The following is a 17340-nucleotide window of genomic DNA, read 5'->3' on the forward strand; positions in this document are numbered from 1 at the left end:
TCCACTGCTTTCCCAGGCTCATTAGCAGGGAGCTGGATCGGAAGAGGAGCAGCCGGGACTCAAACTGGCACTCATATGGCATGCTGCCTATGCCACAGCACCAACCTTGCTGTGGGTTTATGATCATGAATTAGTCAATGCTTTTGTTTCTATGAAAATGAATACATGATTTTCTACTTTATTATATGATTATGGTAAATTATTTGGTATTCATTGAATTGGTCTCACTGATTAATGATATTCTTTGTATAAATTGCAGGATTCACCTAATACTTTTAAAGGATTTTTACCTATATGATATGAAGTAAACTGCACTTCTTAATATTGCATTATAGACCTCTGGAACCTTACTATCTTCCATCATTCTTTCTTTTGGTATTCTTTATATGGGATATTTATCCCTTCCAAGCATTAACAAGTCCCAGACTTAACTAGCTTCCAAAATCAGATAGGATCAGGTGCATTCATGGTGGTATGGCTGTATACCATGATATACCGAGTATTTCTACTGATCTATTGATTTCACTGATTCTTATGACCACCTCAGTTTGGTTTTGAGTCTGCATAGTAATTTTTTTTTTATTTTAGATAGTGTAATGTTTAGGTCCAGAATATCAATTTAATTATTGTATATATTTTCCCATTTTTCTATTTACATTGCTTATCTGTTTTCATTGTTTAATAATTTTCTTCAATTTTTTGGTTTTATAATGCTTACGTTTGTTTGTAATAATGACTATGAATTGGCTTTGTTCTTCAGACATTTTTATATTTTTCTAAGAGACCATCAACTTTTCTTCAATTAAATTGCCTGGTAGTGCAGAGTTTGGGGAGATATATTTGGCAATTTAATTGAGGGAAAGTAGATGGGATGGAGGCAGGAAGGTTTACTTTCTTTCTTCCATAGAATAGTTTTTGTTTTGTATGAAAACATGGACCGTGACTGAGGGCCATTCTGTGTTTTACACCAGCGAAAGGAATCTCTTCTTGGGGCAGACTGTTTATGGTCTTTCTTTTTTTTTTTTTTTATAATTTTATTTATTTTTTATTATTTTTTGACAGGCAGAGTGGACAGTGAGAGAGAGAGACAGAGAGAAAGGTCTTCCTTTGCCGTTGGTTCACCCTCCAATGGCCGCCGCGGCCGGCGCGCTGCGGCCGGTGCACCGCGCTGATCCGATGGCAGGAGCCAGGAGCCAGGTGCTTTTCCTGGTCTCCCATGGGGTGCAGGGCCCAAGCACCTGGGCCATCCTCCACTGCACTCCCGGGCCACAGCAGAGAGCTGGCCTGGAAGAGGGGCAACCGGGACAGAATCCGGCGCCCCGACCGGGACTAGAACCCGGTGTGCCGGCGCCGCTAGGCGGAGGATTAGCCTAGTGAGCCGCGGCGCCGGCCTGTTTATGGTCTTTCTTATAAGCATCTGATGGAGGTCTGTTGAAAATAACTGTGAATAGGTGTGGACTCTCTTTTGTGGCTAAGGCTCCCAGGAATTCCTCTTTCTCTTACTGGCTCACTGTGAAGCAAGCATCAATATTTGCAGCTGTTTTTTTTTTTTTTTCCTTACTTGCTTTTTTTTTTTATTTTTTTAACTTTTATTTAATGAATATAAATTTCCAAAGTACAGAATATGGATTACAATGGCTTCCCCCCCATAACATCCCTCCCACCCACAACCCTCCCCTTATCCACTCCCTCTCCCCTTCCATTCACATCAAGATTCATTTTCGATTCTCTTTATATACAGAAGATCAGTTGAGCATACATTAAGTAAAGATTTCAACAGTTTGCTCCCACACAGAAACATAAAGTGAAAAATACTGTTTGAGTACTAGTTATAGCATTAAATCTCTTTTTTTTTTTTTATCTTTTATTTAATGAATATAAATTTCCAAAGTACGACTCATGGGTTACAATGGCTTCCCCTCCCATACCGTCCCTCCCACCCACAACCCTCCCCTTTCCCACTCCCTCTCCCCTTCCATTCACATCAAGATTCATTTTCGATTATCTTAATATACAGAAGATCAGCTTAGTATACCTTAAGTAAGTATTTCAACAGTTTGCTCCCACACAGAAACATAAAGTGAAAAATAATAGATGATTTTTTTAAAATGATGATGAAATCAGATCAGACCTATTGTCATGTTTAATCCCAGTGAGAGTCAAGTTGGGAATTGAAAATTTCTTTCTTTTTTTTTTTTTTTTTTTTTTTTTTTTTTACAGAAGATCAGTTTAGTGTACATTAAGTAAAGATTTCAGTCGTTTGCACCCCCATAGAAACACAAAGTGAAATATACTGTTTGAGTACTCGTTATAGCATTAAGCCTCAGTGTACAGCACGTTAAGGACCGAGATCCTACATGAGGAGTAAGTGCACAGTGACTCCTGTTGTTGACTTTACCAATTGACACTCCTGTTTATGGCATCAGTAATCTCCCTATGCACCAGTTATGAGTTTCCAAGGCTATGGAAGCCCCTTGAGTTCTCCGACTCTTATCTTGTTTAGACACGGTCATAGTCAAAGTGGAGGTTCTCTCCTCCCTTCAGAGAAAGGCACCTCCCTCTTTGAAGACCTGTTCTTTCCACTGGGATCTCACTCACAGAGATCTTTTTGCCAGAGTGTCTTGGCTTTCCATGCCTGAAATACTCTCATGGGCTTTTCAGCCAGATCCGAGTGCCTTTAGGGCTGATTCTGAGGCCAGAGTGCTATTTAGGACATCCGCCATTCTATGAGTCTGCTGAGTATCTCACTTCCCATGTTGGATCACTCTCCCCTTTATTTATTCTATTGGTTGGTGTTAGCAGATACTAGACTTGTTTATGTGCTCCCTTTGACTCTTAGTCCTTTCATTATGATCAATTGTGAACTGAAATTGATCACTTGGAATAGTGAGATGGCATTGGCACATGCCACCTTGATGGGATTGAATTGGAATCCCCTGGTATGTTTCCAACTCTACCAATTGGGGCAAGTCAGCCCGAGCATGTCCCAAATTATACATCTCTTCCCTCTCTTATTCCCACTCTTATGTTTAACAGGGATCACATTTCGGTTAATTTTCAACACTTAAGAATAACTGTGTGATAATTACAGAATTAAACCAGTCATATTAAGTAGAACAGACAAAAAAAAATACTATGAGGGATAATGTATTAAGTTGTCCATTAGCAGTCAGAGCTATGCTGATCAAGTCACCATTTCTCATAGTGTCCATTTCACTTCAGGAGGTTTCCTTTTTGGTGTTGAGTCAGTTGTCACCGATCAGGGAGAACATATGGTATTTGTCCCTTTGGGACTGGCTTACTTCACTCAGCATGATGTGTTCCAGATTCCTCCATTTTGTTGCAAATGACTGGATTTCGTTGTTTCTTACTGCGGTATAGTACTCTAAAGAATACATATCCCATAATTTCTTTATCCAGTCTACCGTTGATGGGCATTTAGGTTGGTTCCAGGTCTTGGCTATTGTGAATTGTGCTGCAATAAACATTAGGGTGCAGACCGCTTTTTTGTTTATCAATTTAAACTCCTTTGGGTAAATTCCAAGGAGTGGGATGGCTGGGTCGAATGGTAGGGTTATATTCAGGTTTCTGAGGAATCTCCAGACTGATTTCCATAGTGGCTTGACCAGTTTGCATTCCCACCAACAGTGGGTTAGTGTCCCTTTTTCCCCACATCCTCGCCAGCATCTGTTGTTGGTAGATTTCTGTATGTGAGCCATTCTAACCGGGGTGAGGTGAAACCTCATTGTGGTTTTGATTTGCATTTCCCTGATTGCTAGTGACCTTGAACATTTTTTCATGTGCCTGTTGGCCATTTGGATTTCCTCTTTTGAAAAATGTCTATTGAAGTCCTTGGCCCATCTCTTCAGTGGGTTGTTGGTTTTGTTTTTGTGGAGTTTCTTGATCTCTTTGTAGATTCTGGTTATTAACCCTTTATCTGTTGCATAGTTTGCAAATATTTTTTCCCATTCTGTCGGTTGTCTCTTCACTCTCCTGACTGTTTCTTTTGCAGTACAGAAACTTCTCAATTTGATGCAATCCCAATAGTTGATTTTGGCTTTGACTGTCTGTGCCTCCCGGGTCTTTTCCAGAAATTCTTTGCCTGTGCCAATATCTTGAAGGGTTTCTCCAATGTTCTCTAATAACTTAATGGTGTCAGGACGAAGATTTAGGTCTTTAATCCACGTTGAGTGGATTTTTGTGTAAGGTGTAAGGTAGGGGTCTTGCTTCATGATTCTGCACGTGGAAATCCAGTTTTCCCAGCACCATTTATTGAATAGACTGTCCTTGCTCCAGGAATTAGTTTTAGATCCTTGATCAAATATAAGTTGGCTGTAGATGTTTGGGTTGATTTCTGGTGTTTCAATTCTGTTCCATTGGTCTATCCATCTGTTTCTGTACCAGTACCATGCTGTTTTGATTACAACTGCCCTGTAGTATGTCCTGAAGTCTGGTATTGTGATGCCTCCGGCTTTGTTTTTGTTGTACAAGATTGCTTTAGCTATTCGAGGTCTCTTGTGCCTCCATATGAATTTCAGCATCATTTTTTCTAGATCTGAGAAGAATGTCTTTGGTATCTTGATTGGGATTGCATTGAATCTATAAATTGCTTTTGGGAGAATGGACATTTTGATGATGTTGATTCTTCCAATCCATGAGCATGGAAGATTTTTCCATTTTTTGGTATCCTCTTTTATTTCTTTCTTTAAGGTTTTGTAATTTTCATCGTAGAGATCTTTAACGTCCTTGGTTAAGTTTATTCCAAGGTATTTGATTGTTTTTGTAGCTATTGTGAATGGGATTGACCTTAGCAGCTCTTTCTCAGTCATGGCATTGCTTGTGTATACAAAGGCTGTTGATTTTTGTGCATTGATTTTATATCCTGCCACTTTGCCAAACTCCTCTATGAGTTCCAATAGTCTCTTAGTAGAGTTCTTTGGATCCTCTAAGTACAGAATCATATCGTCTGCAAAGAGGGATAGTTTGACTTCTTCCTTCTTGATTTGTATTCCTTTGATTTCTTTTTCTTGTCTGATGGCTCTGGCTAAAACTTCCAGAACTATGTTAAATAGCAGTGGTGAGAGTGGGCATCCCTGCCTGGTGCCAGATTTCAGTGGAAATGCTTCCAACTTTTCCCCATTCAATAGGATGCTGGCTGTGGGTTTTTTATAAATTGCTTTGATTATATTGAGGAATGTTCCTTCTACACCCAATTTGCTTAGAGTTTTCATCATGAAAGGGTGTTGAATTTTATCAAATGCTTTCTCTGCATCAATTGAGATAAATCATATGGTTTTTCTTCTGCAGTCTGTTAATGTGGTGAATCACATTGATTGATTTGCGAATGTTGAACCATCCCTGCATACCAGGGATGAATCCCACTTGGTCTGGGTGGATGATTTTCCTGATGTGTTGTTGTATTCTATTGGCCAGAATTTTATTGAGGATTTTTGCGTCTATGTTCATCAGGGATATTGGTCTGTAATTTTCTTTCAGTGCTGCATCTTTCTCTGGCTTAGGGATTAAGGTGATGCTGGCTTCATAGAAAGAATTTGGGAGGATTCCCTCTTTTTCGATTGTTCTGAATAGTTTGAGAAGAAATGGGATTAGTTCTTCTTTAAATGTCTGGTAGAATTCAGCGGTGAATCCATCTGGTCCTGGGCTTTTCTTTGTTGGGAGGGCCTTTATTACTGTTTCAATTTCTGTTTCAGTTATGGGTCTATTTAGGTTTTCGATGTCTTCATGGTTCAATTTAGGTAGGTTGCATGTGTCCAGGAATCTATCCATTTCTGATAGGTTTTCCTGTTTGCTGGCGTACAGGTCCTTGTAGTAATTTCTGATGATTCTTTTTATTTCTGTGGTGTCTGTTGTTACGTTTCCTTTTTCATCTCTGATTTTATTGATTTGGGTCTTTTCTCTTCTTTTTTTAGTTAGTTGGGCCAATGGGGTGTCAATTTTGTTTATTTTTTCAAAAAACCAGCTTCTCGCTTGGCTGATTTTTTGTAATGTTTTTTTGGATTCAATCCTATTAATTTCTTCTCTGGTTTTAATTATTTCTCTTCTCCTACTAGATTTGGGTTTGGTTTGCTGCAGTTTTTCTAGGTCCTTGAGGTGCGCTGAAAGCTCATTTATTTGGTACCTTTCCAATTTCTTGGTATAGGCACCTATTGCTATAAATTTGCCTCTCAATACTGCTTTTGCTGTATCCCATAAGTTTTGATATGTTGTGTTGTTGTCTTCATTTACTTCCAGAAAGTTTTTGATTTCTCTTTTGATTTCTTGAATGACCCAGTGTTCATTCAGGAGCATGTTGTTCAGTCTCCATGTGTTTGCATACTTTCTGGGGTTTCCTGAGTTGCTAATTTCCAGCTTCATCCCGCTGTGGTCTGAGAAGCTGCATGGTATGATTCTAATTCTTTTAAATTTGCTGAGACTTGCTTTATGGCCTAGTATGTGGTCAATCCTAGAGAAGGTTCCATGCGCTGCTGAGAAGAATGTGAAGTCTGTAGATGTAGGGTTGAAAGTTCTGTATATATCTGTTAGATCCATTTGGGCTATAGTGTCATTTAAATCTGCTGTTTCCTTGTTGATCTTCTGTCCGGATGATCTGTCTATTTCTGAGAGTGGAGTATTGAAGTCCCCCAGTACTATTGTATTGGAATCTAAATCTCCCTTTAAGTCCCTTAACATATCTTTTAAATAGACCGGTGCCCTGTAATTAGGTGCATATACATTTATAATAGTTACATCTTCCTGTTGAATTGAACCCTTAATCATTATATAGTGTCCCTCTTTGTCTCTCTTAACAGTTTTTGTATTAAAGTTTATTTTGTCTGATATTAATATGGCTACACCTGCTTTTTTTTGGTTTCTGTTGGCATGGAATATCTTTTTCCAACCTTTCACTTTCAGTCTGCATGCCTCTTTGTTAGAGAGATGTGTTTCTTGTAGGCAACAAATAGTTGGGTTGTGTTCTGTGAGCCAGTTAGCCAAACGGTGTCTTTTAACTGAAGAATTCAGACCATTAATGTTCAATGTGACTATTGATACGTAGTGACTTTGCCCTGCCATTTTCCCGGAAATATTTTCTAGTATATGCTTTGAGCTTCCCATGCTCTTTTACTGGTAGGTGTTCTTCCCTTCCCTTCTTTCATATTGATGGCCGTGTTTCTGTGTTTCTGAGTGTAGCACATCTTTAAGTATCTTTTGCAGGGCCGGACGAGTGGCCACAAAGTCTTTCAATTTCTGTTTGCTATGAAAGGTCTTTATTTCACCTTCATTCACAAATGAGAGCTTGGCAGGATATAATATTCTGGGCTGGCAATTTTTCTCTCTTAGCACCTGTGCTATGTCTCGCCATTCCCTCCTAGCTTGTAGGGTTTCTGATGAGAAGTCAGCTGTGAGTCTGATTGGAGATCCTCTGAGAGTAATCTGACGTTTCTCTCTTGCACATTTTAGGATCTTTTCTTTATGTTTCACTGTGGTAAGTTTAATTACCACGTGTCATGGTGAGGATCTCTTTTGGTCATGTTTATTGGGGGTTCTATGAGCTTCCTGTACTAGGATATCTCTGTCCTTCTCCAAACCTGGAAAGTTCTCTGCTAGTATCTCACTAAAAAGGCCTTCCAATCCTTTCTCTCTCTCCATGCCTTCAGGAACTCCTAGAACTCGAATGTTGGTTTTTTTGATAGTATCCTGTAGATTCCCAACAATATTTTTTAGGTTTCTAATTTCCTCTTCTTTTCTTTGGTTTGACTGTATGTTTTCCTGTGCTCTATCTTCTAAGTCCGATATTCTCTCTTCTGCTTCACCCATTCTGTTTTTAAGGCTTTCTAATGTGTTTGTCATTTGATCTATTGAGCTCTTCATTTCATTTTGATTTCTCTTCACTATAACACTTTCCTGTTCTACTAGTTTCTGAGTTTCATTTTGACTCTTCCTTAAAATTTCGTTTTCACGAGAGAGATTTTCAATCTTGTCCATTAAGGATTTCTGTAGTTCAAGGATTTGCTTTTGAAAACTTCTAAATGTTCTTATCATAAATTTTTTGATATCCGTATCTTGCATTTCTTCTATCTCATCATCTTCATACTCTTGGCTTGGGGTGTTTTGCTTATTTGGAGGCATCATAGTGTCATCGTTGATCTTGCTCCCTCTATTTCTGTGTTTGTTACTCGGCATAGTTAATTCTTCTTGCGTCACTGTGCGTTTTTTTTTTTTTTCTTTTCTTTTTTTTTTTTTTTTTATTTATACTGTGTCCGTGTTAAGTGGACTGCCTGCTGTTGGAGGAGCCTTGGAGGCTTGAGATGGGTGCGGCCTGAGAGCTCTGCCTGGTTCTTCCAGGTTAAGGGTGTGCAAAGGTGACACCCTCAGGTTATGCGTGGTAAATCTCTCTCTTTTTATTTATTTATTTATTTTATTTATTCAGGGGGTAAGTAACACCGCAGGGCACGGCTGTGCAGAATTGATGGTATTTAGCTTCCAGTCTTTGGCTCCTCTGGACTCCCACTGGGTTGCCTAGGCTACTGAATTGTAGTGACTCAGTTCCTTAGCTCTCCCCCATTGATATGTAAATCCAGAGCGCAGGCCTGCTCTTTGTCTCTTGGGAATTCTAGCCTTCCAGCCTTGTAACCTTTGCAAGGTTAGGGGGAAGAGAAACCCCGAAGCTTTTTTTTTTTTTCCTTCTTTCCGGTAGTGAGTTTGCTGCACTTTCCGGCCCCCCTCTAGATTCTGACCCCCGTTTCCCCACCAATGTCTCGGGATATTGAGCTCACCTCCCCTTCCAGCGCCGATGTGTGGAGCGTCCCAAGTCTCCCCGCTGTTGTCTGTGTGGCATGCACTCCCCTTGGAGCACTGGGGCTTCTGCGGCTCCGTCCCGCGACTTGGCTTCCGCGCGGTGGGCGACCTTGTTCTCCCAGTAGGTCCTCCGATTCACGATTCCCGTGCAATTTTTTCCTGGTTCTTTTTTCTGCGGCTACCGTAACTCCCCTTTTATTAAACTAAATTTTCCCGGACTATCGGTGCGCGCCCTCACTATTCCGCCATCTTGGCTCCGCCCCCCAGCATTAAATCTCAATGTACAGCACACTAAGGACAAAGATCCTACATGAGGAGTTAAGTGCACAGTGACTCCTGTTGTTGACTTAACAAATTGACACTCTTGTTTATGGCCTCAGTAATCACCCTAGGCTCTTATCATGAGCTGCCAAGGCTATGGAAGCCCCCTGAGTTCACTGACTCTGATCATATTTAGACAAGGCCATGGTCAAAGTGGAAGTTCTCTCCTCCCATCAGAGAAAGGTACCTCCTTCTTTGATGACCCGTTCTTTCCACTGGGATCTCACTCGTGGAGATCTCTCATTTAGGATTTTTTTCCCCCCCAGAGTGTCTTGGCTTTCCATGCCTGAAATACTCTCACGGGCATTTCAGCCAGATCCGCATGCCTTAAGGGCTGATTCTGAGGCCAGAGTGCTGTTAGGACATTTGCCATTCTATGGGTCTGCTGTGTATCTCACTTCCCATGTTGGATCATTCTCTCCCTTTTTGATTCTATCAGCTAGTATTTGCAGACACTAGTCTTGTTTATGTGATCCCTTTGGTTCTTAGTCCTATCATTACGATCAATTGTGAACAGAAATTGATCACTGGGACTAGTGAGATGGCATTGGTACATGCCACCTTGATGGGATTGAATTGGAATCCCCTGGTATGTTTCTAACTCTACCATTTGAGGCAAGTCAGCTTGAGCATGTCCCGAATTGCACATGTCTTCCCTCTCTTATTCCCACTCTTACATTTAAGAGTGATCACTTTTCAGTTAAGTTTCAGCACTTAAGAAGAATTGTGTATTGATTACAGTATTCAACCAAAAGGATTAAGTAGAACAAAAAAAAAAATACTAAGAGGGATAACACATTAAGCTGCTCATCAACAGTCAGGGTGAGGGCTGATCAAGTCACCGTTTCTCATCATGTTCATTTCACTTTAACAGGTTTCCTTTTTGGTGCTCAGTTAGTTGTCCCCTATCAAGGAGAACAAGTGGTATTTGTCCCTTTGGGATTGGCTTATTTCACTCAACATAATGTTTTCCAAATTCATAACAGGGATCACTTTTCAGTTAAAATTTAAACACCTAAGAATAATTGTGTGTTAATTACAGAGTTCAACCAATGGTACTAGAACAAAAAAAAATACTAAAATGGATAAAGTATTACAAAGCAATCTATGAAAAACCCACAGCCAACATCCTATTGAATGGGGAAAAGTTGGAAGCATTTCCACTGAGATCTGGTACCAGACAGGGATGCCCACTCTCACCACTGCTATTTAACATAGTTCTGGAAGTTCTAGCCAGAGCTATTAGGCAAGAAAAAGAAATTAAAGGGATACAAATTGGGAAGGAAGAACTCAAAGTATCCCTCTTTGCAGATGATGTGATTCTTGATTTAGGGGACCCAAAGAACTCTACTGAGAGACTATTGGAACTCATAGAAGATTTTGGCAAAGTAGCAGGGTATAAAATCAATGCACAAAAACCAACAGCCTTTGTATACACAGACAATGCCATGGCTGAGGAAGAACTTCTAAGATCAATCCCATTCACAATAGCTACAAAAACAATCAAATACCTTGGAATAAACTTAACCAAGGACGTTAAAGATCTCTACGATGAAAATTACAAAACCTTAAAGAAAGAAATAGAAGAGGATACCAAGAAATGGAAAAATCTTCCATGCTCATGGATTGGAAGAATCAATATCATCAAAATGTCCATTGTCCCAAAAGCAAATTATAGATTCAATGCAATACCAATCAAGATACCGAAGACATTCTTTGCAGATCTGGAAAAAATGGTGCTGAAATTTATATGGAGACCCAGGAGACCTCGAATAGCTAAAGCAATCTTGTACAACAAAAACAAAGCCGGAGGCATCACAATACCAGATTTCAGGACATACTACAGGGCAGTTGTAATCAAAACAGCATGGTACTGGTACAGAAACAGATGGATAGACCAATGGAACAGAATTGAAACACCAGAAATCAATTCAAACATCTACAGCCAACTCATATTTGATCAAGGGTCCAAAACCAATCTCTGGAGTAAGGACAGTCTATTCAATAAATGGTGCTGGGAAAATTGGATTTCCACGTGCAGAATCATGAAGCAAGACCCCTACCATTCACCTTACACAAAAATCCACTCAACATGGATTCAAGACCTAAATCTATGACCTGACACCATCAAATTATTAGAGAGCATTGGAAAAACCCTGCAAGATATAGGTACTGGCAATGACTTCTTGGAAAACACCCCAGAAGCACAGGCAGTCAAAGCCAAAATTAGCATTTGGGATTGCATCAAATTGAGAAGTTTCTGTACTGCAAAAGAAATAGTCAGGAAAGTGAAGAGACAACCGACAGAATGGGAAAATATATTTGCAAACTATGCAACTGATAAAGGGTTGATAACCAGAATCTACAAAGAAATCAAGAAACTCCACAAGATCAAAACAAACAACCCACTGAAGAGATGGGCCAAGGACCTCAATAGACATTTTTCAAAAGAGGAAATCCAAATGGCCAACAGACACATGGAAAAATGTTCAAGATCACTAGCAATCAGGGAAATGCAAATCAAAACCACAATGAGGTTTCACCTCACCCCAGTTAGAATGGCTCACATTCAGAAATCTACCAACAATAGATGCTGGAGAGCATGTGGGGAAAAAGGGACACCAACCCACTGTTGGTGGGAATGCAAACTGGTTAAGCCACTATGGAAGTCAGTCTGGAGATTCCTCAGAAACCTGAAGATAACCCTACCATTCAACCCAGCCTTCCCACTCCTTGGAATTTACCCAAAGGAAATTAAATTGGCAAACAAAAAAGCAGTCTGCACATTAATGTTTATTGCAGCTCAATTCACAATAGCTAAGACCTGGAACCAACCCAAATGCCCATCAACAGTAGACTGGATAAAGAAATTATGGGACATGTACTCTATTGAATACTATACAGCTGTCAAAAACAACAAAACCCAGTCATTTGCAACAAGATGGAGGAATTTGGAAAACATCATGGTGAGTGAATTAAGCCAGTCCCAAAGGGACAAATATCATATGTTCTCCCTGATTGGCGACAACTAACTGAGCACCAAAGGGGAAACCTCTTGAAGTTAAATGGACACTGTGAGAAACAGTGACTTGATCAGCTCTTGTCCTGACGGTTGATGTACAATGTAATACTTTTTTTTTCTTACTTGCTTTTATAGCAGCTACCATTTTCTCCTGTTCTTTGATCAGGGTGAAACTATTCCCATTCCCTGCTTCCCTGGAAGGGCTTTGCTACACTTTGCAGTTTACTCTACTTGATTCCTTTGGGACTTCAGCTTTTTGATGGACTTCAGAAAAGATAAGCTTCTGTATATCAACTAACTTTTTCTTGTTGGAGTTAAAGCAATGACCTTTTTCCATATTTTCATTTAGAAGCAGAACTAAAATGATGTCTTTGCTAATCCTGCACCATCACGTTCATATTTTGATCTCTAAATACATTTTCCAGTTATCCACAAAGAAATGCTTAATTCAGATGTAAAAAATGGGCTAATTGAGCCTGGAACATTGTGTTATATCAGAAAGCAAAGAAGATTTCAGACTAATTTGTTATGTCCCCAAAACACTTAAGACATTTGATGATTTCCATTGGATTAAGATGAAATTATGTGACCATGAAAAATAATAACTGAGTTACACTGAAAATATTTTTATATAAATATGCATGAGTTTATAATAATATTGAAAAAAGTTAAAGTGAGTCTTGTCACTGGATATTTCTAGGGCACAATTCAAATCACTACTGTGAAACCTCTTGATTTTCTTCCGTAACTTTTGTGGAATTTTGTCATTATTATCTTGTATCATAATTATATATCTGCAAATCTATTTAGTTACTAAATTGTGATGATCCACAGGAAGGGAACATGATTTGGTTATCATTATAATCTCAGTGTCAGTAGGAATGCTTAATAAAGTCAGTGCTCAAAGATGTGATAATTGAAGGTGGTAGATAATTGATAAAGACCACAAAAGGCCCCTAAGTGTGGATATCAACACCCTTTACTAATTTGTACTGAAAAATTCTTTCATAGTACACTTGTACCTCCTCTGTTTCCTACCATGTATGAAAGAGAAATAAACACACTCAAACACATACACTCCTGTAGACTGTTTTCTAGATGTCAGTGGGATCATTTACATTAAGTAAAATGCTGTGAGGTCATTTGTAGCATCAGAAAGCAAGCTTAACCAGACTTCCACTCAGCTTTGCTCCACTTCCAGTGGGTTCTGGCTCTACCTCTGTCAGTCAGCCTTTGATTCCTTTCAATACCTCCCCACTTTCTGTACTTCTTCTGTTCTCAGGACCTCTGCATGAGATCTGCCATTGGACTTAGTCTCCCATTTGCGTTTTCATGTCTTTATGTCTGCCCAATTCCATTTAATTTGCTTCTCTTCCTGCTCAGTGTGCTCTGTTAGATCTTTTACACTATTGTGAGCAAAGCACCTCTTTGTAAGTAGAAAGTTATTTCAAGTAACACTTTCTTCCTTTTAAAATATTGGAACTCAATTTTAGGAACTACATTCCCAAACATTAAGAGAGTCACCAAGACTGAGTTTAGAAAATTATTTATTGGAAAGGCAGAGAGACAGAGAAACACACACACCCATACCCATACCTATACCCATACCCATACACATACACATAGAGACTGCTCACCAACTGAGTTACTCATCAAATGCCTCCAACAGTAAGGCCTGGGCCAGGCTGAAACCTAGAGCCTAGGATCCATTCTGGATCTCCTACTTGGGATGGCAGAACTCCAGTTCTCAGCTATCACTGTTGCCTACCAGGGAAACTGGATTCAGGAGCAGAGCCAGGACTCAAATCCAGGCACTCAGATATGGGATGAAGGCATCCTAGGTGGTGTCTTATTTGATGCACCAAACCCCAGCCCTCAAGATTGCATTTTTACTTCTCTTTCTGATAGCAAACCATCTGCATTTTATAGCAAAATACCACTTTATCTAGTATTCCACTTGACCCCACAGAAGTGTCTAATCAATTGGCTGCTAACAGTTGTCATCAATCCATCCTTAGGGAAGAGGATGTTTACAAAGGGGTTGCGGAGAGCATTGTCTAGGCCACAGGTCTGCCTTATGCACCCTTTCTTTGAGTTTCTTTGAAAATACTTATTTGGCTCAATCTCTATTGGTTCCTGAAACATGTAATGAGAATTGGACCCAAACTGTGACTCTGAGTTAACCTAAGAAATTTAACTGCATAGTCCTGAGTTCTACACCTAATGGACTTGTATAAATAAGAAAACAGAATTGGAAAGGAATTGTGTCATTTATTGAACCCTGACTAGAAGTGGCATACATTTCTCATTGATGGTGTGTCCATAGACTCCTAATAGGCTTTGTTACTTGCTAATTTTTGAATTTATTGTAAATGTTTTAAGCCAGATTTCAAATACAAATAAAAGCTGCATTTATTTATCCAGATAAACTGCTTACACTGGTTCATAAGACAAGCATTTTGACATAATTGTTTAAGCCACTGCTTGCAATTTCCTCCTGCCATTTCAGAGTGCCTGGGATGCAGTCTTGCCTCTACTGCCATTCCAGCTTCTGAGTATTATGCAGCCTGGGAGGAGGTAGTGATGACTCAGGAGCATGTGTCTCTGCCACCCAAGAGATCTGGATTGAATTCTGAGTTCCTGGATTTGGCCCAGTCTGGATCTGGCTAAGGTGGCATTTGTGAAGTGAACGAACAAATGGAAGATTTCTCTCTCTCTCTCTATTTCTCTCGTTTGCTCTACCTTTCAAATAAATAATAAGGAAACTTAGAAGAATCTTTGTTTTTATTGGGTGTTTCACAAGTATAATGGCACAATGCAGTAGTAAAGTCTGGAAAAGTTCTAGTCCAAAGTTATTATTTCGGAATTGCACATGGTATGACCTGCTAATCCTGCTAATCCTCATATTTCCTCACCTGAGACAAAGAATGTGGTAACTAAATAATTGAGAATTTGCTCTGTTCTTGTTGCTCTTGGTTATGATTCACTACAAGGATGCACAACTTATTAAATGAAGGCTGAAGAGTAGGCCTCACAGTGCTCTGTTTATATGACAATGACTTCACAACCACGGTGTTATTCTGAGCAGTGGAAAACAGTTTATTGAAAATGAAGAAAAATGTAAATGACTCCTGTAAAGAAATTAAATTAATGTTAGGTACTAGAACACAGATGTTTTGTGTGCCATACCTATGCAACCATATCATTAAATTCGAATCTCTAATTAACAGACATCTGTTTCTTGTTCAATTTTGAAATGATTCATTGAAATCATTTGCAGAAACAAGTACACTTACAAAAAAATTCCTGACCTTTTCTCTCCTGTTTTTTTCCCTATTTTGTTATTTTTTTACTTATGTATTTGTATGTATCTCATAAGTACAACATTAGAAACCAAGTAATTCTTCCCACCATACCCACCCTCTTACCCACTCTCCCACCCCTCCTCCTCTTCACTCTTCTGTTCAGTCCAAGGAAGAAAAAAAAAAGAAAGAAAAATAAAATAAGAAAACTGTTCCTCAACAGTCCAGACAAGAGCTGTTCAAAGTTATTGCTTCTAGAAGGTGATTTTGATTTTTTTAAAAGTTTGTTATTTTTAATATTGCCTAGTTGGCTGATTGCATGTTTCAATATCAGACTCTCCAAGACCTGTCTATCGTACTTCTTTGCCTCACATTCCATATCAATGAAATATTCTATAATAAAATAAAAAAACACAAAATAATATGAAGTCACAGTTTGCTGAAACATAGGCGAGATCATCTAATTAATTTCAGAGGAAAAGCAAATGATCTCATTTTAGAGTTATCCTGATGCTCAGCTTTTCTTTACCAAAAAAAAGTTTCATAAATTAAGCAAATATTTTTGAACAATTTTATATTAGAGAGAACACTGTATTTCAGTAGACACAAAAATGAGTTTTAGAATTTATTCACATTCTAATTCTGAAGCTAACTTTAAAACAGACACCATAAATGTTAGCAGTTTCCTTTAATAGTCATCCTTCGTACCCTGATAGAAGCCAGAACATCTGAGCTGTTAAACCCTCTTGGATGTAAGGAGTGGCACCTGGGTGTCAGGAGCTCAGCAGAGCTGTAGCAAGTGCATCTGGCAAGCGTGGGAGTAGCTGATTAAAGCCACAAACTAAAACGGAAAGCAGTAGTCAAGACTCTACTCAGTTATTGCAATAGTGTGAGTAAAGGCTAAAGCAGAGAGCACAGCACTGTCTTCCTCTGCACCTTATCCATCTGTTTTCTCCCATACGGTGGTGCTACAGGTCTATGGGAGGGGTGGAGAGAATCCCAACAGAAGTTTTATGGACCCGAGGTGCAGAGGAAAGGGCAGACAGGAAAAGCTAGGAGTGGGAAGGCACTGAGTACGGGCTTTGAGTGAAGAAACATGTCTTCAATGTTCCCGCGCCCTCACCTGTCCTCCCGTAAAGAAGTTTCAGAAGAGTCACCTGAGGAAGGCCTCTGTGAGGGAGTCAGAGAAAGAGGCTCCTGCAACAAGGCTCTGGGCCAGGAACACGGGCACTCGCAGGAATATGGCTGGGGCAGCAGGGCCTGAGCCCATGAACTGCAGTCCCCTCAGAGGCTTCTGGTTATACATCAAGAAGAGCATTGGAAAGGCAATCCTATTTCCTTGGGGAAAGCTGCCACAAAAGTCGTTGTGATTCACTATGTTTGGGCCTGAAAAATATCACACGGGATTTGGGCCTGAGGCTGGACTCCTTACAAGAATGCTTATATCAGATAAATTCAAGAGAGGGTTATAGGAAGCTGTGAACAAAGTGAGGGTGGATCTCAGTTTGGGCATGGAGAGACAGTTCTCTTCTCAAACCCAGTTAAAGAACCATGCGGTTTGTTAACCCAGAATGGATGAAGTATCTAAATCTATGAAGTGATACTATGAAATTACTAGAGGAAAACATTGGGGAAACTCTCAAGACATTGGCATAGGCAAAGACTTCTTGAAAAAGACCCAGAAGCACAATCAAAGCCAAAATTGACAAATGGGATTACATCAAGCTGAGAAGTTTCTGCACCACAAATGAAACACTCTGCAAAATGAAGAGGCAACCGACAGAATGAGAGAAAATATTCACAAAATATGAAACTGATAAAAGATTAATATCAAGAAACACAACAACAACAAAACCAACAATCCAATTAAGAAACGGGAAAAGGACTTAAACACACATT

At 39.5% G+C, this 17340-nt stretch overlaps 1 long non-coding RNA gene across 2 annotated transcripts in view; it reads right to left on the minus strand.

Annotated features, from left to right (window-relative positions):
* LOC149123503 (uncharacterized) overlaps positions 1 to 17340 on the minus strand; it is a 35714-nt gene that overhangs the window by 17932 nt on the left and 442 nt on the right. The gene's annotated exons all lie outside the window — the stretch shown is intronic.

The sequence above is a fragment of the Oryctolagus cuniculus genome, chromosome 11, assembly GCF_051225735.1.
Source record: "Oryctolagus cuniculus isolate XC-2025 breed Fujian yellow rabbit chromosome 11, ASM5122573v1, whole genome shotgun sequence".
Classification (NCBI taxonomy): Eukaryota; Metazoa; Chordata; class Mammalia; order Lagomorpha; family Leporidae; genus Oryctolagus; species Oryctolagus cuniculus.